Raw genomic sequence first — 26,242 nt, 5'->3', positions numbered from 1 at the left:
ACAGTGTAATAAAATAATAATAATAATAAAAAGATAAAATGATGTTATATCAAACATCTGAAATAGAGAGAATAAATGATGAAACTACAATCTATGGGGGAAAAATGGAATTAGGAGAAGAGGGAAGTAAATGAGCTAAATTTGCCAGCTGTAAAGGCAGATCATTTTGCCAAGTAGCTAACTTGTGTGGGCATTTTACTTACCAAATTGTCAGGCTACAAAGAACATCACACACTCACCAGCCACATACATCTCAGTAACAAAATTATTTCTCACTAAGGTTTTCAAACCACACTTCAAATTCTTTTTTTAATCGACGTGTAGAAGTGATTATCTCTAACTAAGTCAGGCAGCTCAACAAAATATGCTTATCTCTACAGAAATAATGTTTATGAAAATGTGGAAATTTCAGAGGAATCACCAGCAAAAGTACAGTTATAGCTGAATCTGAACATCAGATGCATACAGCTTTCAGCCTGTGCATAATGAAGGGATTAGATATATCAGCCAGTCACCCAGGGGAAAAAAAAATAATAAAATAAAAAAAGATATGCACAGGAATGCAGCAGGAGACTAAGTACATTTCATCCCACTTCTTCCTGGTCCCACCAATAAATTGAGTTCCAGGAGAAGGAAGAAGTTATTTGCCTCGTTCTCCCACTCCCACCATTTAAAAAAAATTATTCTTCTCAATGGGTGCTCAAATCCTTCCACACAGACCAGATTTGCCATGTCTCTGCACTTTAGACAACCAACTGCTCTTGTACCATGCCAGTATAAAAAGCAGTAAGTCAGTAGGAGGAAAGCCAGTTGCTCTGCAGTAGTGCCTGTGAGGCAATAAAAAGCCTTTTCTATTTCTCTCAGTTCTGGCAAGGCTCATTTATTCCGTGTCTCTTCCCATCTGGAGCAACCTAACTGTACCTCGTTACATCATTTGCCTCACTTCTCTCCAAGTCTCATATGCTTGGAGAGTATGAATCCATATACTCATACACCCCCAAGAATACTTGTTCCTTGCCTTTCTCTTCTCCCATTTCATTCTGAATCATTCAATTATTTGAATCCATGGAGCTGGATGGTATCTAGCAAACACCTAGCTCCCCAAGAGTGCATAGGATCCATCCACAATTTTGTTTTTCCTGGTCCCTCTCAAAGTGGTACATTTATGTGCTGTCTTGTTCTTGGAGCTTACACAAGCAGTCTCAGTCCAGCCCTAGGCTATCCCACAAGATATAAGAAAACTTGAATATCTCATCTGCCTTAACCATTATAAATGAACTTTCTGTAAATAACCAAAGAAACTATTTCAATCTTAAAAATTCCCAGGAGACCCCATCAGAACTATCACCCTATTCCAACAAATAAAATATATGTCTATATACATACATACATATATATATATATATATATATATATATATATATATATACACACACATACATACATACATATATCAAGGCAAACTATGTCATTTCTATGTAACAAACAATCAGGATGAAGTTTCTGCTTGTAGAAGACAACGTTATGAGGTCACCATAACCTAACTGGTTTTCCTACCAGTTTTGTAGTGGTTTGCTATCTTGAAGTTAATGAAAATATTCCTCATGCAGCAATGTTAATCTCTGTATGTTAATAACTTCTGTATGTTAATAACTTCTGTATGTTAATAACTTCTGTATGTTAATAATCCAAGGTAACAGTTCTGAATCACTAAAGCCAATCTTATATTCAAGTGTTTATAAAATCAAAGCCTAAACCAGGAGCAACTAAATCCCTAAACATGGAAAATTAGTAAATAACTTCAGATTTACAGATTCTAAAATAGCAAAGGAATTTTCTCCAAACAAAAATGCTCACTGAAGGCTAGGCTGACTACAACAAGATAATGCAAAGACATTTAAGAACATCTACCATTTGTTTCCCGGATCTCTCACAAAGTAGATCCTTCTGCTGACAGAACAGTAAACTGTAAAACTACTGTTACTGTTTACAGTAAAACTGTAAAAGTCTTATTTAACAAAAAAAAAAAAATTACAGTCTGCATCCAGGAAAGTAATTTTTTTTTTATTTTATGTACCTCTGATCACCAGCTGTTATGTTTGTTCCTTTTCAAATTAAAATTTGTTTGTTGTGTTTTTTTTAACGACATCAATAATCAGTTGTTTTAATTTTGTCACAAACATAAAGATTCAATGACAGAAAATAATCACAGACATAAAAGCTTAAAAAATATATAAAAGCTACCATATATTAATCATACACACTTTGAATTATTGAACTCGTCATTTAAATCAACATTTTGCCTGGAAATGACATAAAACGTGTATATGTCTTATTGTGTGGAGCTAGTTGTTGTTCTCCTTGCATTGTAAAACAAAGATACTTCTGTTCTCCTAAGAATAAAATGTGACCTTTTTCAGTCATATAAGTTTTACTGATTGCCTTTGAAGAAAAATAAAATGTCACTGTACCTCATGAAGTTTGCTGGCAATTCGTGTGAAAATCAGAAAGATTATTTCTTTCTCTCGGTGGAAGATTAAGGTGTAAGCAACCTGCAGTAAAGCATAATACAGAAAAATAATATTAAATAAAATTTTAAAATCCTTATTTTTAGATGCATAACAAATTTGTCTTGTTGTTGGGTGAAAAAAGGCACTCAAGCTGGTTTGGAGTGCCCTTCTGATGTTTGAAGAAATATTTCAGTTAAATTCCACAAGTTACAGACTCCTTAATGCATGCGTTGGGGATAAGTCCTAGCCCATATTTACCTGAGTATTAGTTTGTTATTCCCACATCTCCTTTTGAGGATTAGTTTGCCTCCTGCTTGGTAAAACCTAGCATGAAGCAGACAGAAGCACAACAGCAGCCAGAATCTCATAGAGGGATTTAAGCAGGAAACTTAACCAGATCAAAATAGGTAAATGCATGCATATTTTCATAACACAGCTCTTTGCTGTGTTTGCATGGCAGATTGCACTCTCACTATAGATTTTACTCTGCCGAAAGACTTGCACAAAACAAATAACAGACACTACCAGTTACCCTCTAGTAGCTCATCACGGATTTTATTTCTTCATTATTTGCATTAGGTACTCCAAGAAACAAATGCACTGTCAATGTATCAGTAACCTTGTAGAACACCAACACAGCATTCAAGGAGAAAAGGAGAACCATCATCTCAGTCATGTTCTTGTAAGATTAGAACTGATAAAATAAATTTGCCTTCACTCTTTCTTTCTCCCAGGAACAGGTTTGTTTATCTATCTTGATTAATTAAGAGAAAATTGTAATTAAACTACGGCCTTCTATTTACTTAAAAATAAAACTTTCATCCTAATTCAGTTTTTAAAAACTGAAAATTTTCCAAGTCAGACTGGTTGTTTTCCACCAAACACAGTGGAGTGCACTTTGTTGTTGTCACCGTGTTTTGTCAAGATTTCTTTGCCTACGGAAGAATTTCAAGTATAAGAGGAAAAATAAAAGACAAACTGATTATGTAACTTCATAGCTTTCTCAGCAGTTGCATTCTACTATATTGACAATATTGTCAGAGAGCTGTTTTAAACTGCAGAGGTAAAAAGACAGAGGAAGAAGAGAAAACATCTGGAATTTAGTTGTCTATTCAATTTAGTAAGGAGGAAAAAAGCAAAAGGAATTAAAAAATACCTATGAAACTGATTCTGTTTTTCCCCTTACAGGGAGTTTCAGGAAGGAAAACAAAAACAAGCTGTTTGTAAAGTGCGATCAGCTCTGAACAGAAGGTTTAGTACACTCTCCGGAGTGTACTGAGCAAATATTTCTCTGTACCACATATGATCCAAACAGACACAGCCCTCCTTGGTGCTGTTTCCATTTAAAATTTTCCAGCTGGAGGTCCAAAGGTCCAAAGAGGTGGATTAGCTCTTTCAGTTTTTGTTTTTCAGAAATCTCCAGTTATTCCTCTGCTGAGCTATGTCAACATTGTACTACATGGAAAATGATGGAAATCTGCACTCTTGCCCGACGAGAACTCACGTGCCTCCATGGCACAGCACACACCATGTGGAGACAGTCACAAAAGCCCCATTGCATTAGCATTCCCTTTTGCCAGGGGTAAGCTGTCAAGCTCAACGCTCTATGTCTGGTTACAAGCCTCTATTAATCTTAAACTAATGGTTTATTTATACTGCATGCTAGCATGTAGTTCAAGATCCTCACGCCAGCTCTAAGTAAGCTAGTTCAGTCAGTCCCAGCTACAGCCTAAGCACCTTGAAGCAGAACAAATGAGCCCCCAGCAGCTCTGTGCTTCTACTTAGTAATGGGCTCGAGTATACCTGTAGACTTACCCCTAGTTTAATACTTGTGCTTTCCATTCGTACCTGGATTGCTGTTGTTTTTTTAAAGGATAATAAATTTTCAGTGTAGGCTCTGATATTTAAGACCATGTAAATAACCAAAACAGCAAACAAACAAAAAATAAAAAAATAGGTTCTAAAGCCATCAGGGATTTTACCACTGCTGAAGGTCACATTGCCAATAACTAAGAGACAGGAAAAGCCATCATGAAGTTATGCATGGTCACATTACTCTTTTATTGGCTTTAATCTGTTTGCAAGAATAATTTATAAAACTATCAGGAGCTGCATGCATTAGCCAAACTGTCTTGTTACAGCGTCCCCAGTGCTAACCAGCTCTCAGTAGTGGTGGCAACACAGTTAATGAACAGCTCGTGACTGAGTATCAGTACATCACCAGACAAAATTTGTTCAACTCCATCACTTATTCTTAAACATTTTCAGTTCAGAAGCACCATAACTGCAAACACAGTGCTTTGTGTCACCGTGTTCATGGTTTTATTCAGTTAAATGCTTTTGCAATTTTTTCTACTTTTCCCATACCTCTCTCACATATTTGAGTATCAAAAGCTTTTATTACACTACCAATTATATTTCTTACGATAACATTTGTTTTTCTCTGGTAGAAATGCTTTTATTCTCTATAATTTAGAAAACCAATCCCTAAACATCTGCAATGAAAAGATAATGCAACAAAATTAATGGCAGCTGGAATCTTTATCCATAGCAAAGAATATCTGAGCTTCTCTGCCAGAATTTCAACCCTTTTTCGTCTAATTGTGTGTTCTTACTGCATTTGTCCCTTCAGCATAATGATTAAATGCTGCGTTCTCCTAGGCAGGCTGATCAAGCTGATTGCCCTCAGATGCTTTAGCTGAGGGAGTGAAGGAGGGAATAAAGCTTGAGAAATGTAATGGTTTTGCTTATATACACGTGGATACAGAGTCAACTGCATTCAGTAATACCCTTTTAAACACTACTGTGAATCACTCCTATGAGATCAGAGATTTTCCCCCACTCCTTCCCCCCACCTTTTCTTTTCCCTAATTTGCAGCTGGTCCATTGGGATCGGATATCCTTGTTTTAAGGAGGTAGCTTGAATTATAGAAACATCCATGTAGAAACATCCATAGAAACATACCCCATCATCTTAACCCCTTCCTCGAGCACGTTCCTGGTTACAACACATGGTCTGCTCTTTAGCCTGATACACACGTCCATCACACAACTCTCTAGAAGAGGTGGAAGTTGTATTGGAAGAGTGCTTTTCTCCTACCCCATGTGGAAGGAGTAGCAGACCTGCAGATAAATGGCTTCTCAGAACCAGACCTCCAAATGAAATAAGCCCAATTACTCTTACAGTTAGTAGACATTTTTCCTTAACTTGCAAGATTTTAAATTACAGGAACCCAGCATTTTTGCTTCCAAAATCTCAGATTATCACTGTTTAATAGCATTGCCTGAGCCTTCTCTGACTGCAGGCAGTCTGCATCAGAAAGGAAGCAAAGGCCATAAGACTTATACTACAAACTGGTACTTAACTTTTTATAGCCTTCGCTTAAGGCCTCTGTGCACCATGCTGTGGAAATATACTTTAATAAATGTTTTATCTGCCACTCTGGATGTCTCCTTTCCACTGAAATTGGTTAAATGGGTAAGCGTACAAGCCACAGAAATGGACAAATAAAAGAGACAAATACTTTCCCCAACATTTAAATTTGCAAGATTAGCCCATACTGCCTCCCATTCAGAAGGTATAAAGAGAAAAAGAATTGCAGCATGTATTTGAAAGCTCTCTGTTTTAAACTGCACTTTACAGGCATATCTGTAACAGCTGTATAATTATGCTGTCTGTATAATTAAGCTCCTTCATGGCATACCTCCCAAACCAGTAATTTTGCACCAGCATTTGATGCATTAGTATGTGCTGAATCCATACACACTGATACAATCAGGTATTGTGTTTCTGCTGGAAAGCAGTAAAAAGCCGTTTCCCAAAAACACTTAGCAGCTGCAGGCAGTACTGTGAGCACATTTACTCTGTCTCAGACCCAGAGCAAAGGGATCTGTTTAAACCACCTTCGGCATTTTCCTTGAACACCAGATGTGGTGTAGGCAAGGCAGGGAGTGGTGTGTTCAGTCCTGAGGGGGAAGTCTCATCCATCTTCTCAGCCATGCCAGACCCACATTAGACTTGGTTCCCTTTGCTGCATCTCATCTTCTGCTCTGCACTATCTCTCACAGAAGGAGGGCAATGTGCACTCTCTCCACTCTTTAACATAATTTCCTTCATCTTGGCTTAGCATCCCTTTAAGTGTGCAAAAGATGAGACAACCAGCAGGATCCTATTCAGCTTTGACTTCAATCTAACAATACTTTGACATACGTAAGCATGTATGTTCTAAAAGTTGGACAAACTGAGAACGAAACCTCCCCATGAAACAGGGATACAGCAGCCAAAGTAGGTAACAAATGGGGAAAACCAACACAGAGTGCTACCACTTGCACAACACCAGAAATCTCTGTTTCTAGTGGACAATAAAGATGTATGCGTTTGCAGGCAGCCACTGTATGGCTTCTTTTGGATCCTACTGATCCAAATTAAGATTTTTTAAGTGTATCTTACCCTGAGAGTTGCTACTTTAAGCTTTATTTGGTTGTTATGCTTTACTAATCCAGTTTTATGATTCACTTGAGTGCCTGCCAATAAATATATCTTTAGAGGCATCTGGTGTAGTGGCTTGCATCTGACATCATCAGAACACTTCAAAAGCTGGCTTCAAAGTTTATTTTCCTCTTATTTAGTTAGGAATTACACAAGGGACAGGCAAGAGAAAACTTTTTCCTTCTGCATTTATAGTTTTGATTTTCTAGATTATTCCCCAAAACTGCTAGCTAGAGCTGCAATGATAAATCACAATGGGGAGGGAGGGATGGCATTTTTTTTGAACTTTAGGTCTAGCTGAAGAGATATGAAGGAGTCCCAGGAGCAGTTTTTCAACCTCCGGTTGTATTCCTTTTAAAGATTGTACAACTACATTTTGTCAAGATGGATGAACACTGCACCTTTGTATTATTTTTGTACTGAAAAGAAGCTAGAAAAATTCACAGGAGTCCTCCTTTGGAAGACAACTGTCAGTTAGCAGACAGAGATATTTAGAAAGCATCTGTTCCCTCTGCCCATGCAGGGTCACAGACTACATGCCTGAAATGTCATAAGCAGCTATGACTAACTGCTAATATACTCAGAACTGCTCTACAGTACCCTAAAACCGAGCCATCCTAAGGACTAGTAGGCTCAAGACCTTTTAAGACCATACCTCACCCCAATTGGCATGCTCAGCACATCTGGGCTATCACTTCCCACTGGATTGCTTCAGGAGGAAGCCTCAGAACCACCCTGGGGGGAATGCACAGCTTTTACCACTGCCATCTAACAAAAATGGCACTGAACCACAATCCTTAGAATCAAACACCTAAAGATCTATCCTTATTTAGGCTGAAGGTGAATTAACACACAAGCTTTATTATTTCTGAGTAGCATCATCTACACAGGAATTAAAGGTGATTTTAGTTACCCCTTTTTCAGTTAACATCTTTAGTAATCCCAAATAATTTTTATAAATTTTCTTTTGCATTCAAGCCTTTAGGCATATGTTTGACTTTGACTGACTTCATCTGGACTTTAATTGCTCTGGTGAAACTGTCTTAAGCACTGACATATTTATTGTTGGCAGGGAGCAAGGGAAGGGAACAGACATTCTTCTCAAGTGGGAAAGGCATGTGAGTGAAGGATGCTATAAAAAGAGCAGCAGCAGCAGAGCAGCTCATCCCATAAGAGATACTGCAACTTGTATCAGGAGAAAAACGCCTCACCATGCAAATAAAGTTATGCATTCATGGCTTGGCTTGCCCATCCTCTCTACCACATTGTCATCCTCCTCCCTGAAGGGCACAGAGCCCTCCAATAATGAAAATAATTCATCTCCTAAAATGGAGAAATAAATCCACAAATCCATTTTCTTTGAATTGTATTGAGCAAACCAGATTTCAGTATTCTGGCACAGGACTGAGTTGCATGTTTTATTCAGTGCCGTGTGCATTCCGGTAGACAGACAGATAGACAAGCACAACATTCACATACACACAAAAAGAAAGAAAACAGAGCCCAAGACTGAATATGCCTGACTCTAGCTGGGGTCCCCACTATTTTGTTTTACGAAGAAATCAGACAGGATATTTTACATCCGTAGGGCTTGTAACATAACTGCATGGATGTGTCAGTTATATCCCAGTTGTGCTATATGCCCCTTTTGTCTCATGTGACATGAACAGTCAGTAGTGTTATATCTTATCATTGACTTCCAGTATAGCCCAAGCACCTTGAAAGTCATGTCCGAGGTAGGATGACCCTGGAGTAGCTGGACAACAAGAAAAATAGAGGTCAAAAGACCTTTACAATGCAGTAAAACTCAATCATCTTTGTTTGGACATCCTAAATCAATTGCCCTTGGGCAGCACAAGGGAAAACTAGAATGACTCTGCTTGGCTTGTTACCCTTCTTCACTCAGCACCAGGGCTGCGGCATTACAGGACTGCAAAGTCAAGTCTCAAAGGTATAAAATTCTATTAAAAAAAAAAATGATAGGAACCTTCAATCATATTTAAAACAAAAACAAGAATGAGGCAGCAAATAACATTAAAAAATCCTGCTATTGGACATGTCACTGATAGATCATTTTATTTTAACCTGGTTTGTATTTTCAGCATCATAACAAATCCTAACTCATATGGCATACAGTGACACCAGTAACATAAACAGCAAGCATCAAAACAAAAACAAAAATCAGATATCAAACTTCCTTAGGGAAACTCAATTCAGAATTTTTTTCTCTTTCCTCACCCTCAAGTCAGACACCTTATTGTAATGGCTTTCAGGTGTTGTACTACAGTAAGTATGTTAGGGTAAACTATTACACAGAGGTTAACAGTTGTACTGAAACTATGCATTTTGATATATCTGATATTTTTTCATTCAGACTAAACAACCAGAAAGATGCAATTATGGTAGGCAAATTTTCCATTTCTTGAAAAACTTACAAGTGTCAGGGAGCAAGCAAGTTGAAGAGCATTAAAAAGATTTCCGGGCAATAAAATGATCCTAGTACAACAATAATAAAGATCTCTGTAGCATTCCATGCTGTTAAAATAGGAAGGTGAAAGTGTGATAAGCCAGGACAGGCTTACTGGTCAGATTTGAGTATTTGGAGATGCTGCAACTTCCAGAACCAATACCTTTAAAAAGCTGGTTTCATCTCAGCTTCCTCGCATGGACAGATCTTTAGATAAAAACAGAAATAAAGATGAGGGAACGGCTTTCAACAAGTTTCAGATGCTGTCCCTTGCTCAGTTTCTGGCTATGCTGTTCAGTAGTGTTTGCTCAGTCCTAGGACACACTATGTGTGATATACGGCAATCTTGAAAATTCGATCCCCATAATAACAGGGAGTACTAACAGGCTAATTGACCTGTCACTCCCATGGGCTTCTTTGACAACTGAAGCTGCATATATTTCTGCCATGTTTAAATTAAACACTGAATTAATGCTTTATTGCTGTTTGATGTTTGTCTAGGTTGATGAAAACAAAATAAATTGCTCAGTCAGTAAAAATCATAAATAACTGAAAAAAGATCATCTATGACTTGTAATACAACTTACTGAATGACTGTGGAGTTTTATTAACAGTTATGAAATTGGTAGGTTTTATGTTTTGTTTGCAATCCTTATCTCTTACCTAATGCAAGTCAGAACTCATTAACCATTAACCCATTTATTAAATGACCTCTTTATCAGAAGTGAGATTTTCCCCAGGGGAAAAAAAAAAAAAAAAAAAAACACCTTGCTAACTGTTGCTGTGATTAGCCAGAATTAAGTTAGTAATAGCTCAGATGGAAAAGGTTACACAGTGTTTTCCTCAATGTAGCTCAAACAAAAAACTTCCAGTCTTACTTAATCCAAAGCTGAGGAGGTCATCAATGCCAGGTGTGAGTTCAGAGAGTCCAAGGCAAACCTCACTCCACCAAAGTAAGAGATCAACACCTCCAAACAAGGAACAGAGCAAGCACATGGGAAAAGCCCCACAGAAAGCCAGCTCCATCATTTGGGCAGCTAGGCTCTGCTTTGCAAACGTGGAGATCAAGGTGTATCCAGACTTTATTGATCCAGGTACCTACAGTACAATCCCACAGCTCATGACTTGCTGCACTTATGCACTAAGCTCATGGCTCATAGCAAGTTTGTGTTGGATAGGAAGTCCCAGATACTTAGGAAGATTAAGGCTAATGAAAAATAAATAATAATAATAGCTGCAGGGATCAGATGAGGTGTGAGACAGGAGCTACAGAGTTTCTGTGCCATTCAAGTATCCCTTTGGCACCCAGAACATGTGCCTTGGTCTTGCAGCTCCTTAGTGCACTGCAAAGGGACTGAGAGCAGCCAGTGGGACAGGAATATAAGACTTAGGAGGTTTGGTGTTTAGTGTGCCAAATCCCAGACTTTCCACATGACCTTTGTCATTCAACCACCACTACAGATGTCAAAATACCTTCACTAAAGCTTGCAGTTAAAGCAGTTAAAGGTTTTACCTGAAAGAAAACTGACGCAGAAGTAGACTCATCTGCAAACTGGTGATGGTAATAAACTGCCCCAAGCAGCTTTGCCCAGGAGAGCTGTGTACAAGGCTGTGCAGTGACACATCTTCAGCAAACAGACACTGCACAAAAAAGCCAAGGTTCTGTTTAAGGGGCATTGGAGCTCAGAATGGGGCTATGTCCAAATAAAAGCTCACTTTCATTCCCCAAAATGTGTTTTCTAGCAATACTGTCTGTCTGTTATCTCCAATGTTTGCCTCTGTGTTCCCTACTGTCTCCAGTGTTTGCCTGGTCACTGGGAGCTACTCCTTGTCTCCCCATTCACAGAAAAGGTCTTCCTTATCAATTCATCAGTCTCAGGCAGCTGCGATAAACCATCTTGTACCTTGAGCTATGTAGCACTTCAGAGGCTCACTGAATGCCATCTCTTTTTGAGTCTCAGAATATCATATTTTAAGAGGCTGAAATGGGCAATTTCTTTAACACTTAGGCTTGCTAGTGTCCAAAATAAGAACTTTTCTAGTTCACATGCTATTAGTAGGATTGGTAGCTATCATGCTGAACTTGGGACTTGTTGGATGGCTACACTTTTAAACCCTATTTCACTTTAATGGGTCTGTTACCACAGCCATAAAGAGCACATAGCCAAGATATTTATTGATAGTGCTATTGGGAGTGACATAGATGCTGAAGACAGGCAAACGAGTAATTAATTGTGTGCAGATCCATAAATACTAAAGGGCACATCCCTGGCCTCAGTGCTCAGTCAGCAAAGCAAAGAAAGTGCCTACCTACAAAATCTCAGTGACTGGACATAACATATAGGTCGTCTGTGACAGGTTAAGACCACGAATAGCAACAAAAAAAATTGCCTGACTCTCCCAAGTAAATGAGCAAGACTGAGGTCAGCTGCGATAAGTCACTGACGTGTTCCTCACCCAACTTTCTGGAGGAGAAGCCAGTTTCACTGAGGCAAGAAGGAAATCACCCTGGGCTTGAGCAGTTAGGCCCAAACTAAGCCCTTCACGAGTCTCAGAAACTCATTCTTTAACGCTCAGTGATTCCTGCTCAATAAATGCAGTTTTTCTTCATTCAAAGCAATTCAGTGGAGGACAAATTCCATCATGTAGACAGACCCTAAGACTAGAGGTAACATGTCAAAGCTGAAGAATTGTGCATCTCTTCCCGAACCTTTTAGTGGAGTTATTCTACAACCTTTTGACACTAGGCACATATTCTTTTATAATTTTAGAGGCAGTCAAGAAACGCCTCCTGTATGTCACAACCTGACAGCTGTGCAGGTAGAGAAATGAGTCATAGAAATATTCCAAAATTTTAGGTTTCCATCTAAGTAACACAAGCTTGACTCTCTGCAGCCTCACATACTGTAATCATTTAGATGGGTGTTCAGCTAAATGCTGCCCAGTACTGGATGCTCTCCTCACATACGGACGTGAATACATACATCTCCTCACATACAGAGGTCCACTGAGTGGACCAGAGGCAACCTGAATGTCTCTGTTAGAGAACACATCCAGAACTGCTTGTGCTCTCGGGTTCTATTTCATTTCGTTTTCAAGATCCATTTCGAGAATTTCATTTCAAGATCCCTTCCAAGAGAGCTGAAAATCCTAATGTAATTCTTGATGCCATGCAGACATTGCAAATATAAGAACCATCATGTTCTGAAGAGTAGGTGTCACTTTTTCTTTTGTGTAGGCTGTTAAAGAAGCAGTAAATAACAGCATGTTGGACCACATGGTCCTGTGAAGAACACCAGAACTTTTACTTCAGACCTTAAATCACCTCTTTCAATGCTTATCTTTTAAACAGAGGCTACCCAAAACACAACAACACAGTAATTGCTGACACCACAGGAACAGGTGTAGGACAGTATGCACATTTGCACAGGAACCTGTTCTTTAGTAGTAGGACAAATACAGTTAAGCTGTCGATTATGCAGCTGTGCAGGCCACATTTAATACTTACAATTCCATAAACAAGAATATGCACAGGAGAGAATAACATCAAGATATGGAAAGTATTAGATCTGAACGCTAATCCCCAAGTGGGTGGGTTGCAGGCTAGAATTCCACACCAGCAGCAGCATGCAATATTTCACTGCTTTTTTCTCTTCTTTTTCAGTTTCCATAACATAAACTGTTTACTTCAAGCTGAAGTTCTGACCTAAGCCATCTTCCCTAAGGTTGCATAAATTAAACTGCCAGGTAGGCAAAAATGACAGATTTCAGCCAAACGTTCGTCTAATGGACCTAGATTGGCCAGAGGTTTGTTTTACAGTATGCCTTTTGCACACAGAGTAGCTATTCCAGGTAAAGGTCCAACAGAGAGAGAACAGCTCCTCTCTATAAAACCAGAGAAGCTTCCCCCCACATCTACCCATTGCCAATAACCCCTCAGTTCTACTGCTCTGCTTTCTGACTTATCACTGAAAAATGTTTCAAGTATTAAATTTTGGTTCCACTAAAAATACAGGTCAAAGGGCTGTAGTTATCTTAGAAAATAGAGCGTGATGTAGGGATCTGAGCAAGCCTGAAATGAGAAAGCATGAGTGTCAGAACCTGCCTAGCTGTAGCCATATGAAGCTCAGCAGTGGAAATTAGCCATGGTAAGCCTTATGCTGCTGCAGCAAGATTTCTACAAATACCCAGGTTACCTCATTTAAAGCTAGCACGAGCATCTAGAAACAATACTGAAGGCTGCAAAGCCTCAGACTCAGCTTCTTTTTCCTTGGATAGATTATATACCAACAATACCTAATTGCCACAGGAAAACACAAAGAAAGAAGAAAACTTCCATTGTTAAATATCCAAATCCCTAACAATTCAGTGGCATGCTCAAACCAGGCCACTCCAACAACTCACATGTCGCAAACTGAAATTTTACTGTTGAGCTGTTAAACACAAAGCAGTAGTTAAGCACCAAAACTGCAAGCAGGCGTCAACACTGCTGTCCTGTCAGAGAGGAAAAATAGTGATTCTGCTTAATCGATTTACTTTGTCTTTGAGGACTGAACAGGCTTTCTAAAGTCTGCCCAACTCAATGTGACTTTTAACCAACAAAAGGACTTTCACCAAACAACTTTTTCAATCATGCATCTGTACCTTACTACATTCAGTAAATGAGTTTGTTGGTTGTTTTTTTTTTTTATGTAATTACATACCTGCACATATATATACACATAAACACACAGATATTTATAAAACAAAAGAAACTGCAGCTGCATCCATAGAAGCCTATGGCTGCAGAAGGCAGTGACAAATACTAAAAATGGCACAAATTGTGATAAAAAAGTGAGCAGCTAGCTACACTTTTCTGCCAGAATTCAAGAGTACATTTGTACAAGGATTTTGTTTCTTTTTGTCTTTTTTTTTTTTTTTTTTTTAAACCACAGAGTTCTTTCCTCAGCTTGGTAAGATCTTGCAAGTTCTACTATCTATTTGAAAGGATACATTTGCAAAATACTAAATACCCACATCACCAACTAGAAGTTATTTTTCAGAAGACAGTATCATCTTCACTGAAGGAAAAAACAGTCACTGCTAAATTTTTGGGACATTAACACTGTAAGGTATTATGCAAGGTAAAGTAATATTTGCATCTGTTATTATTGAGGTCTTCAGAAACTGAGTGGTATTTTCAAAAGCGATTTAGGTTCGCTTAACTCTGAGCTTTCCAAAGGAAATTAACTATAGCACTGACTTTGTTCATAGTGGATACTGAGCCCTCTGGAGAATCCTTTAAAGCCTTGCTTGAACAAAAATGTACTGTAATTTTGACATTTAATACTGACAATATAGGTTAGAATCCCCACAATCATTCCATTACATCCTAGCTTGAAATACTCACAGAAACATCCTCCTGTTTTTGCTATTTGCTACTCAAAGACAAATGTAAGATTATAATTTTTTTCAATAAATGTTGCAGCTCTCATGGTTTGGTGACTGCAATAACAGATGAGTTAACCAAAGAGTTGCATCAGCATAAATTACCTGTGGAGAGCTGGAGCAAAAAGCCACTGGATGAAAAGGCTGTAATCATGCAGCAAACTGAGGTTATGTATTCTTTGAAACTTTCTCCTTTGAAACTTCTTCAAGGAGATTAAAGGCAGAGAGATAAACTCCTCAAGAGGAACTCTTAGGCAGAAACTTACAAATGGAACTTGGAAACAGTTGAAAAGCCACAGCATGGAAAAGAGAGAGTCTGCAGAGAAGCAGATTGTAATTGGGCAGCAAGGACTTGCCTAAGCTTGCAAAGAATAGCCAAATTTAGATACGACTGTCTGTCTAAGGATTTGTTATTTTAATCTTTTTGCTTGCAAAAATCCTATGGAAAACCAAATCATATGCTGCTCTGTGCTAGCAGCTCCCTGTGACTGTACATGATGGCTCACGGCAGCTCTTGCAGCAGGATCCAGAACTATTGCTCTGATCAGTCAAAAGGGAATCAAGCAGGTCAAGGAAGAAGGGTTCAGTTACAAAAACCCACAGCAAAAAAAGGGCCTGATGCTGACAGAAAATACTCAAAAGAGAGATTAAAGGTAGTTTTACCTGATTCACGAGAACCATCTCAAATGCAAGTGAGATGTTTGCTTTTACTGAGGGAACATACTTTTTCTTTGGTTTAATAAACAAAACAACCATTACCCTACTTAAACTAGGCTTCAAAGGTTTTGCTCCTATGGAAAAGGATAAAAATCACTTGTGGTACCGTCACTTTACTGAAATGCACAACCAGCAGCACCATGGGAACCTTCACGGGGCAGCAGAGGTTAATTGCATTCTAGTTTTCTAATCTTTTGTTTTGTTCGGGATTTTGCCTTTCAGATGATTCCTTAAGAGAGTTCTCACAATGCACATAACTCTTTTGCTCTTTTATGAAGGACCAAATTTCTAAATCAACTAAGTTACAGCAATCTCCAAGGTTTCTTTGTCTCTCATTCGAAGCCACAGATATCCAGCATAAGAATAAACACAGCACGACTGGAAACCAAGGCAACCAACCCACAAGTGGCACCTCCCTGGTGGGAGCTCACCCCATACCAAGCACTCCTTCCAAACAAGTAGCCCACTGTGAGGGACAAAACACAAACGAACAGTATGGGAGAGTTGGGGTGTCTTAGTCATTTGAAGTGTTTATTGTCACTACCTGGATTTCACTCAACAATGAAAGGGAAGGCAATGAAGAACATTGAAGCATTTGCACTCCACATCTCTTACCATCAGTCACAAATTTGGATCGATGACTTGGCAGTTCCAAGCAGCCTGCTAACAGGAAAGGGCTGTGGGTGTTCATCACTGCTAGAAGTAGGGCAAGTTTTCATGTCTTCTGTTGAAGATCATCATCTTTGTGATATTTCAGAAAGAAATTTAGTCTGGTGCATAATATATCATGTGTTACAGGCAGGCAAAACCAAGAAATGTGATGTCTCATTGCCATACCCATGCTACTTGAATTAATGGAATTTGAGATGGACTGACACACAACCAGTTGTGACATAAACAAAGACAACTCTGGGGGTCCAAAGGATTAATTAAGATCTTTTCTGGTTATTAAAAGAATTACATGAAAATAGGGACACGGACAATACAGCATTTAAAGATGTGTTATATAGATGTAGCATGAACAAAAACTACTGCTAGCACATAGTATCAGGTATAAAAAGCCAAAATATCATTATATACTATGAGGAAATGACAACTTGGATTCATGTTGCTGGAACCTTTTGTTGCTGCATGGACACCTCTGTATCAAATGTGACTTCTACTCTCTCTTATACTGTTGCAAATAGCCTCTGCAGTGCTAGAATTGGTCACTGTGACAAAGCAGTTAGCAAGGGACAAATCCCAGCAGGAGCCACCAGCAAAGAGGAATGCTTCACTCTGGGCTGTGGTCAGTAGGGCCTTCAAGCCACCTTTTCTATCAGCTGCTGAAGCACTGGTTGGTAGCAGAGAAGGAACGCAGTGAAACAACTTAAAGAATCCCTCGGGAGGGAGACAGGAAGGAATACTCTGCAGTTTTTCAAAAGCAGATCTGTTCCTATAATAGAAGTTGAATAGAGGCAGCTGACGAAGTACAACAACATTTACTTTTTGCATTTTCCACAATTTTTTGGCATTTCTAAAAATTAGCCTAACACCAAACTAGACACTTCCTATATAAACATGAAAAACATAGAGGAAATGAGTAGGAGGCCAGACCATATTTAAATGGATATATAAGTAAGAAAAAATAAAAGCTAAGTGTTGCCTGTAATCCTTTTACTCAAATTAAAAAAGCTCCCAAGATGCAAAACCATCTAACAGTTCAGTTTTAACCTAGAAGGATAGTGCCCTCTGGTGATAAAAATGCCATGCTATTTGACAGTATGAAGTTAATGTCTTGTTTTTTTTTCTCATGACACTTCTAAGCAACTGCACTAGACTACTCAATTTCCAAGGCTCTGTTTCTAAAATACACTTAATTAAGAAGCTTTTATTTGTAGCAAGATATCTGATTATGTGTGATTGCAAAACTCTAGCAAATTAGCATTTTCTTACCTGATGCAAATAGCTGCTGGCTGATTCTGCTGCCCTGCACATTCTCTGTATTCATTACAGAAGCAAGACTTACATCCTACATGGCCGTGCCATTTGAGAATAAACATGGACCTAATATTTAGTCATTGAGCTGCTCAAGATCCCAGTAAGTTCTACCTAGTTAAACTGAGGAAAGAAAATGTTAAGATATTCATTTTTTTAGCCTACTTAATAAATAAGATTCCACGTGCAGTGTTCCAACAAGAATCACACTAAATCACTCAAGTAAATAAGTAAATATTTGAGTAGAGGGAAAAACAGAGAAAGAGTAAATATTAACAGGTTAAGGAATCTTGCCCAAGAAGTATTGAAATAATGAATTGTGAAAAGGATCAAGATGTGGATTATACTACCCACACCACAATACTTACTGGTATTAGTTAGAGGCACACCTCCCACATAAGTACACAGAAAATAACTAAAGCCTGTGCAATTAATATAATCCTCATTTCACCTCATATCATAGTTTATTGGTCTATAAAGGATCTAGTTTGCTTTGAATATTACTGCTATAAGCCCAAACTCCTCAAACAAGAAGGAAAAAGATTGGGCGAGGATCGGAGAAGTGAATTCTTTCAGACAGCAGGACAGATACCTTAAAAGACAGCATCACAGAGGACAATCGTGCATATTTCTGACCAAAGGCAATGTGTGCCACAGAACAGCTCATTCTACTCATCTATGACAAAGGTGTACGAAAGAGCACTGGGGCCAAAGGCAGTGACCTGACTCGATTTCTCTCTGTAAAGGTTCCTGCAGTCACCTGCCATCCCTTATATTGCTGCACCTTATTTTCAAATGATGGCAATATTAGAATAGTGTGTGCCACCTGGGCTACATTTAATATCTTTGCTAGGTTGCAGGTGGGGGCTGTTTAACAGAATCCTGCTTAATTCTGTTCTTTCCATATTAGCCATTTCTACCAAGATGACAAGATTTTGTGGTCAGGTTTTGTTTTACCAACAGTCACAACATATTTACACAGAGTGGCAAAAGGTAAGAAACCTTTTCCTAAGGTCAAAGAGTAAAAATGAGAATACGCAAGGAAGAAGAATCTAGTGAGATTCTTCATACTGTGGTGAAATCTTTGGTTTATGCAGATACTGGATGTGGGAGACTAATTCACAATTTCAAGGCTGCCACATCCTGGTGTCATACAAGCACCTGCTAGGATGCTGGTAAGGAAAACACCTTTTAAGCTTCATCCCTATACCAAGAAGCATCAGCAGTTAATTCTGTGAAGGCTATTACGTGATTCCTCATGTGAACCTGCCTGCCCTCATGAAGAGGGAAGCTGAGAGATGGAGAAGTCCCAGCAGACTCAGAAGTCTGTGTCAGATGTGGGGTTTCTATTCACTAGCCATTTCTCACACTCAACTTTTCCAGGCATTCAGACTGCAATTTCTTATAGATTTTTGTCAATATTTTTCCATAGCTGTGTGTCCAGAACAAGAATCCTCCTCAAGAAGCAGATTAAAGCAGCCTAATTCTGCCTTGGGAAAGGGTGGGAGCATGACAGGGAGTAACAGGAAAGCACTGGGGAGCTGGAGCATGTTGCTGTTGCAGTTTGAGGAAGAATTATTCACCTTCCCACACGCTTCAGCAAGAGCAGCAGTTGCCCCAATGCTGCACAAGCAGAGGTGTTGCCTATACCAGATGGTTTTTGTCCCCACGCAGTTCAGTGACAAAGGCAACTCCCTATACGGTACACAGTTGTTGGTTCTGTTACAGCATGCATGATAATGACAATGCAATAAATTGCCTCAAATGCCCCTAAAAACTGGATATGTTCAATGTGTTAAATCATTCTCCCCATAAAAACACTTGAGAAATAAAGGACAACAGCATATGATTACCAAGGTGAGGAAGGGCTCAATTTCATTTCCCCTTTCCAAGATAAGCCTATCTAAATATTTGGGCAGAAAAACATCTCAATATATCCAAATCTACACTAGTGAAAAAGTTTAAGGTAACATTAATGTTGCCTTTCCAGTTTATATAAAATTCAATTTTTATTATGGAGTTAGCTTCCTATGCACTGGCTTTCAGAATTTAAGCAACGATTCTGCGGTGGAATAGTACATAAAATGTAGTTTAAAAAATTCAAATTAAGTTGCAGATAGAAATGTTTCTGTTCTCCCCAGGGCAGAAAATTATTTAAGTGAAACTTGCTTCCATTTAGCCAATGCTTCTTAAAAGTGACTTATGTGAAGCAAGACCCAGTTCTATAAATTAGTTTGCAACTTCCACTACCTTAGAGATTTTCACTTTTTTTTCCTAAGAATAGTTAGGTCACATGTTTATAACATTGAACAGTCAGTATCTTAATGTTATAAGCTTTAGCTATGCATTTAAATTTATTATGAGCATTTCATATTCCCAAAACTAGCTCATATAGCTAGATCAAGTATAAAATACCATCTTTCTCTCCTAAGTAGCAGCAAAAACAGGAAAGAATAGTATTTGAAAATAAGTTCAAGAAGGCCAGGAAGTTTGCTTTGAAAGAGACACATCACTGGTTTTGTTGTGTTTTGGTTTTTTGTTGGTTTATTTCTTTTTTATTATTATTTATTTTAGATATTATTGCTCAATGTGTTACCTTTATTACTATTATTATTTTTAGTATTTTCCAATTCAGGATAATATCAGAATGCATTTCACAACCTTTAGAAATCCAAGTCAAAAAAAAAAAAAATGGGAAAATTGTATCAGCTTTCACCCATGAAAAGTGTATCCTCTTCCTTTACTAGTCCTTAAGAAAAATGGCATAAGAAGTTGTAAGATCTGCTTTTTATTGCCATTTTCACTGAAGTAGTAAGCTTCCAATGGACAATCATAGATTAAAATACAAAAGAATCTGATAACAGGCCAATTGTCAATTAATACATGGAACATCTAAAAATAGAGGGAATAACGACAGTAAGTTAAATACTTAAAAGACTGCAATATATGTTGCATTCTTACATATTTTATTATCTTTCACTGTTCCTACAAAACTAAAGAGAATATTGATTTTTTTCCTTCCATTGAAATCCATTTATAGAACAGACACGTTTCTCTTTGTATTCAGTAACCCCTTTAATATTCCTAATTTGACCCCTGTGATTTACTGTCTCTCAGTACATCAAAGATTTCAGTAAAATAGGACACACTCATCTGGCTAAGAATGAGACTATTCCTGGGAAAACTGAAGGCTGAAAAGTATCACAGAGTTATAGCCTGATGTGTTAACAGCTATATAGTGTGACTCAACATAGCAAAAAAGATCAATGAAGAATTTCTTTATAAAAGTTGTTTTGTCAGTTTGAAGAGAGAGAATGGGGAAGGGACTGCAGTCAAATTGTAACAAATCATTCCTCTGGGCTAGTCTCTAAAGATGCCATGGGATGCTAATAATAATTCCAAAATATCAAGAAGTTTTGAAATATTAATAAGCTCTATTTTCAAAAGCTAGCTGATGCCTCAGACTTATAGCAAACTTTAAACAGCACCTGCCAACTCAAGCATAACAGAGTAGAAAGTGCCACTGGTGAAATTCCCAATACCAGTGGCTGGCAGCACGAACCTCCGGAATATCACAGAGGAGAACCAAGGGAACAAAGATCCTTGGCCAGGTAGGAACTGCACATGTGAAGAGGATCCCAGAGGTCTATGCCCAAAGGAGAGGAAAAGGAGAGGATAAAGGATAAGTATAAAGTAAAGAAAGACATTAGGTGAAATTGCCAGGGTACCTGTCAGCTCAGGACACAGCTGGGACAGTGTGATGGGGAAACAGCAAAAGAAGTGTGAACTTGGACAGGAAGAATAGAAATTTTTTAAAAGAGTTAATCATAACTAACTACCAATGAAATTAGCATTTTTCTTCACTAATGAAGATAGTTATCCATCAGCAGCTCTTGGATAAAATTGCTTCATGACTATCAGGCTTGTTTTCTTTTTCCAATGCCTGGCATACTCACTTCTGCCCTGTTCCAATTTTCAAATCTGCACAATCAGAAGAAGGGAATTTCACTTCTTCCATCACACAAAAATATTCAAAGGCATTTAAATAGCAAAATTTTATTAAGACAGTATGTCTCATCTCAAAATTATCACCAGCAACATGTACATGGAACTGCTACCTTGCACTGCACCCAGACAAATGCATCAACCTGGATCAGAATGACTGCAGACCAGCATCAGCATCATCATCCCCCAGCCTGGAGGTTCTTCACACCAGTTTGGCATGGCTGAGTAACCTTGCTTGAGGATAAAAACATGCTCAGTTGTTGAGGTTTTATCAAACTTGATGTTGATGCCAGATATACAGAAAAAGTTGCTTATATCTGTGTTGGCTTTTAAATGCCACCAAAGATTATCAGACTTTATATTTATTAATTTTAGTCAGTTTAGCTAGAGTGTTGTGCAATTTGCATGTAGTACTGTAGCCATGCACTGCTGCAACGCTAAGCAACATTAGTTTCAAATACACTGTTTAAAGAACACATGAGCAAAACTAATTATTCATTGTTTTATAGTAATATTTGAATCTTATACCAAATAAAGCAGAAAACATTAAACATTTTAAAAGGTTAAATACTGCCCAGAGCAATTCTGTAGAAACTATAACTATGAATAATTTAAATTAAAATTAATGTGTAATTATTTCTGCCAGTGAAACAGTACAAAACTGTAATGTCAACCTGTCTTTCTTCCCTGAAACTGTTTCTTAATAAACTACTAATATTTACAAATTTGCTTGTCATAAAAAAGAGCATATAAGCACTGATTTAATTGCTGAGAAACAGTATATCCACATATGCTCTGGGCCAAATCCAAGCTGTTTTTCAACAGAGAGTATCACCATCAGTTTTCTATAGCATCCACACACATAAAATGTCAAAGTCTCCCCTTCTTAATACAAGGCCAGTGGAAATTTTCTGCTCCAAGGAGGCTTCACTTTGACACAAACTCCCTGTAACCAGCTCAGTATTCATTTCTCTAGTCACATTCCTCCCTCGAAACCATCCAAAATGCCCTGTAGGCAAGAGGAATAAAAATGCCACTGAAGAGGCTGCAGCAGAACCTGGGTGGCTGCCAGAAAGCCCTGGGAGGCAGGGGAGAAGGCCACTGGCCAGCACAGGGCAAACTTAACTGACAGCTCACAGAGACAGCTCTTGCCACATATAAGGGAGCAGACTGGAAATAGAGGAGAGGTGGGAAATGAAGCCCTCTGTGACTACATAGAGGACTACAACAGCTCAGCTGCTGTCCTCTTTCAGCAGTCCACGATGTCAGGGATTTAATTCCAGTTCCTCAGGCTAATCACAGTTAGGAAAGCAGAAATGTGACTGGAGAAAACACATGAACACCATGATGAAGCACACTACACGTGCTGACCCAGGAGAAGCTTCTCCATGCTACCTAATGCTCCATCAGCTTGTTTCTCTTCTTGTATCAGGTGGCGCACACAGCACACAACCCAGAGGATAAGTGACTGAGCATATTCACACATTATAAGAGCCACTATTTGGCTTTTGCTGAAGAAAAATAAAACACTAAAGTGTTACATATTATTGATTATTTTTCATGTCCTTTTCTCCTCTGTGAAAGCTAAAGAAATGCATTGCCTCCAATTCTATTTCTTTTTCAGCTTGACAACAGCTTTTACTACTCAAGGCTTTTTAAGAAGTTATTTCAAGTTTGCGCTGTGAATTTCACTAAAAAAGCAAAATCCCGAGTATGTTCTGTTGGGTGGTCACCAGTCTTCACAGCACTAATGGAGAGTATATGCAGAGAACCAGCACAGAAAAAGATTATTCTTATTAAGAAAAAAAAAATAATAATAATAATAAAAAAAAGCACATAAAGTTGCTATATTACTGCAAAGATCAAAACCCTCCCTCCTTAAAAGGATTTTGGTGACAGTGCAGAAAGCAACAGATGCCATTAAACACTGCATTTCTTGGTCATTTGAGAAATCTTTCCAATGTTAATTTGCATTATTGTCCTCACCTCTCTTCATTTCTGGTGTCCTGTGGAAACTGTTGCTGAGGCATTGAATGTAAAAATTCTACGTTGCTTTTGCTCAGTTTGCTGCTGGATAGTGCGTGTACTCTAACAAGCAGTAGGTGATTACTGTTTATCCACCTTCACAGCATTCAGAACTTTATCTTCCCTTCTGGTACTTGCCTTCTCTCTTCTTCATTGAAGACCTCTACACTGTCTGAATGTTTCTCCTTAGGGGAATCAAACTGGGTGATGGATGAGATCCACTTTTAGAAAATGGCATAATGATAACCTGTGATTTTCTGTTTGTTTCTCTCCTACTATTCTGCAGTACTAATTATTATTATTTTGTTATCACAAAGCCTTGAAGTGAATCGTTTAATAGGGCAAACAATAGCAATGCCAAGATCTTTGCTGGGTAGTAATAGATAGTTGAAAGCTCCTCACCCATGCACAGAGAGTGATGCTAATGCAAAACCTCTCAGAGACTTTAGCCAGTTACCTTTAGCCTGACTACTTTGAAAATTTTGTGTCACTGGTAAGTTTTGCTACATCCCTGCTCAGCTTCCAGGATTATATATAAGTACAATGAAGTGACTGTCTGTGCACAGATCCTTCCCGGGTTCTGCTGATATTTTCTCCTATATTGTTAAAAAAGTCTCTTTATTCCTCTCTTTTCCATCCTTTATTAATTTTTTTCCGTAAGTCTCTTAAAGAATTTAAAGATGCTATAGAACAAGAGGCAAAGCCTTCTCACAGAATAAGAGCTGGGTAAGAAAAAGGCAAAGTAGCACTGCAATAAGTGGCTGGAACTTTCTGCTGCAAGGATCTGAATCTCTTCTGTGCACTGGGCTTTCAACTGTTAGCTTTCTTAGTTCTAGCCCTTCATCAAAAGCACGCCCAAACACTCGAACCCACAAAAACCTTCTGCTGTGCTTCCTTTCTTTCATTCTTTCTGTTATCCCTCTTAGGTGACTCTTCTGTTAATTTCCTGTTTTCCTTCCATATTTCCTGATATTTTCTGCTCTTTCCTTTTTTTTTTCTTCCCTCCTGAAATGGATACCAGCCATTTCCTTTGCATTTTCATTGCCAATCACTACAAAATAATCAAGAGAAAATGATCCCTGTTGCCCTTCCTGATGAGTACACATTTGAGGCTTTGCTAGTGAGTACAGCACTTTTCATAGCAACAAGTATATAACTGCAAAAATATTAATGGGAGTACATTTTCCTTTTATTTTTACATTTAAGAAGCATTTTCTTATCCCCAACTAACTCTGTTATTTCTTGCTCTGTCATTGACCTTTTTAGGAATCACAGGAGTATAATAATAAGTAATTTGGCATACACATTCAACTCACAACTGAAAATCCTAAAACAGACATCAAAAGAAAGTTGTCTTCTGTGGCCCACTAACATTAAATTTCTGCTTCACAGCAAAGAGGAATATAGCAGAAAGGATAATTAGCAGCACTTGATAATATTCTACTGGAACATATCAAGACAGCTATAAAGGTCCCAGGAAGCCCTGAATACATAATTAAAGCAGTTTGTTGGTAATATGGCATTCACAGACTGAATAGAAAATTATATTTTAGTTGGAATACTCCCATCAGAGTCACAGTTCAAAAGACACAGAACACCTTAGCAGACACCACACACTTCCATTCCTGTGTTCCCATCTGGGTATTGCAGAGATGGGAACTTCTAGCAAAACTTGCCTCAGGACTTCCAACCAAAGGTCCTGCTTCCACTGCAGATAAGCTGCCTGACCTTTAGGAGTCTGGACAGAAATTTCCTGTGCCACGTGCCTTGGAATAGCATATGCAAGTTTTCAATTAAAACCATTCCGCCGTTCAGAGAAGAAACTGGGACTGAAAAGGTAGTGCAACATGTAACTTGAATGCTTTCTTCCCTTTAGTTGAACGAATGCTAGTTTTGAAGAAAGAAAGGTATCCACATGGTCCTCTGGTTTACAGTAGTATGTTTATGACAAAGTGTACTATATAATATGCCACGTTTGAGGAAACTATGTGTTTTGGAGAGGAAAAAAGGATGTCTCTTTTGCATGTGGCAGCACTGTTTCTACATTTATCCCAGTCACACAAAGCAAACTATATTCCCAGACAACTCCTGTGCATCTCCACAGTGCAAAACGCCATCCCTCTAAAGGAAGTAAGCCTCTCAGAAATGTGAGAACTGTACTCCGCCATCCATAAGTGGCACTTAATAATCTGAGTTTACTACAAATGATGAATCACAATAAATGTGTGTTAATAAATGGTTTTCCACAGCACTTCTCCCTTTCTTTCTCTCTTTTTTTTTTTTAAACAAACCGATAAACTAAAATGTGCTCATGCATGAAGATAGATATAGATCCTATGGTTAGCGCAATTCAACTTCTGAAGTCTCTGTCACAGATAATCCAGGCAAACCTCAAGCTGCTGAAGCTAAAGTATTCTCATTTTTCTAAGTGATTTCAGACATATAGATTCATATTTATAGAAGAATGATATACTCCAAACTGAGGTTAATAGAATGTGTTATGATGTGCCGTATACATTAAGTAGCCTGAGGCAAAATAAGTCCTGCATATCTCCCACTGGCTCTCTCGGATAACAGGTACGAGATTTTGATCAAAATTTCCTATGAAAAAAATAAGAAGATAAA

At 38.3% G+C, this 26,242-nt stretch overlaps 1 long non-coding RNA gene across 1 annotated transcript in view; it reads right to left on the bottom strand.

The window, feature by feature from the left end:
- The window catches only part of LOC106017680 (uncharacterized), a 151,316-nt gene that overhangs the window by 100,817 nt on the left and 24,257 nt on the right, over positions 1–26,242 (bottom strand). Inside the window, exon 2 of the long non-coding RNA XR_002403038.4 lies at positions 2,472–2,552. This is a non-coding gene — a long non-coding RNA (uncharacterized lncRNA). The remainder of the gene's footprint in view (positions 1–2,471; positions 2,553–26,242) is intronic.

This window comes from Anas platyrhynchos, chromosome 5 (genome assembly GCF_047663525.1).
Source record: "Anas platyrhynchos isolate ZD024472 breed Pekin duck chromosome 5, IASCAAS_PekinDuck_T2T, whole genome shotgun sequence".
NCBI lineage: Eukaryota > Metazoa > Chordata > Aves > Anseriformes > Anatidae > Anas > Anas platyrhynchos.
Note: the sequence above shows the minus strand (reverse complement) of the source record. Positions and strands in the feature narration are given on the sequence as shown.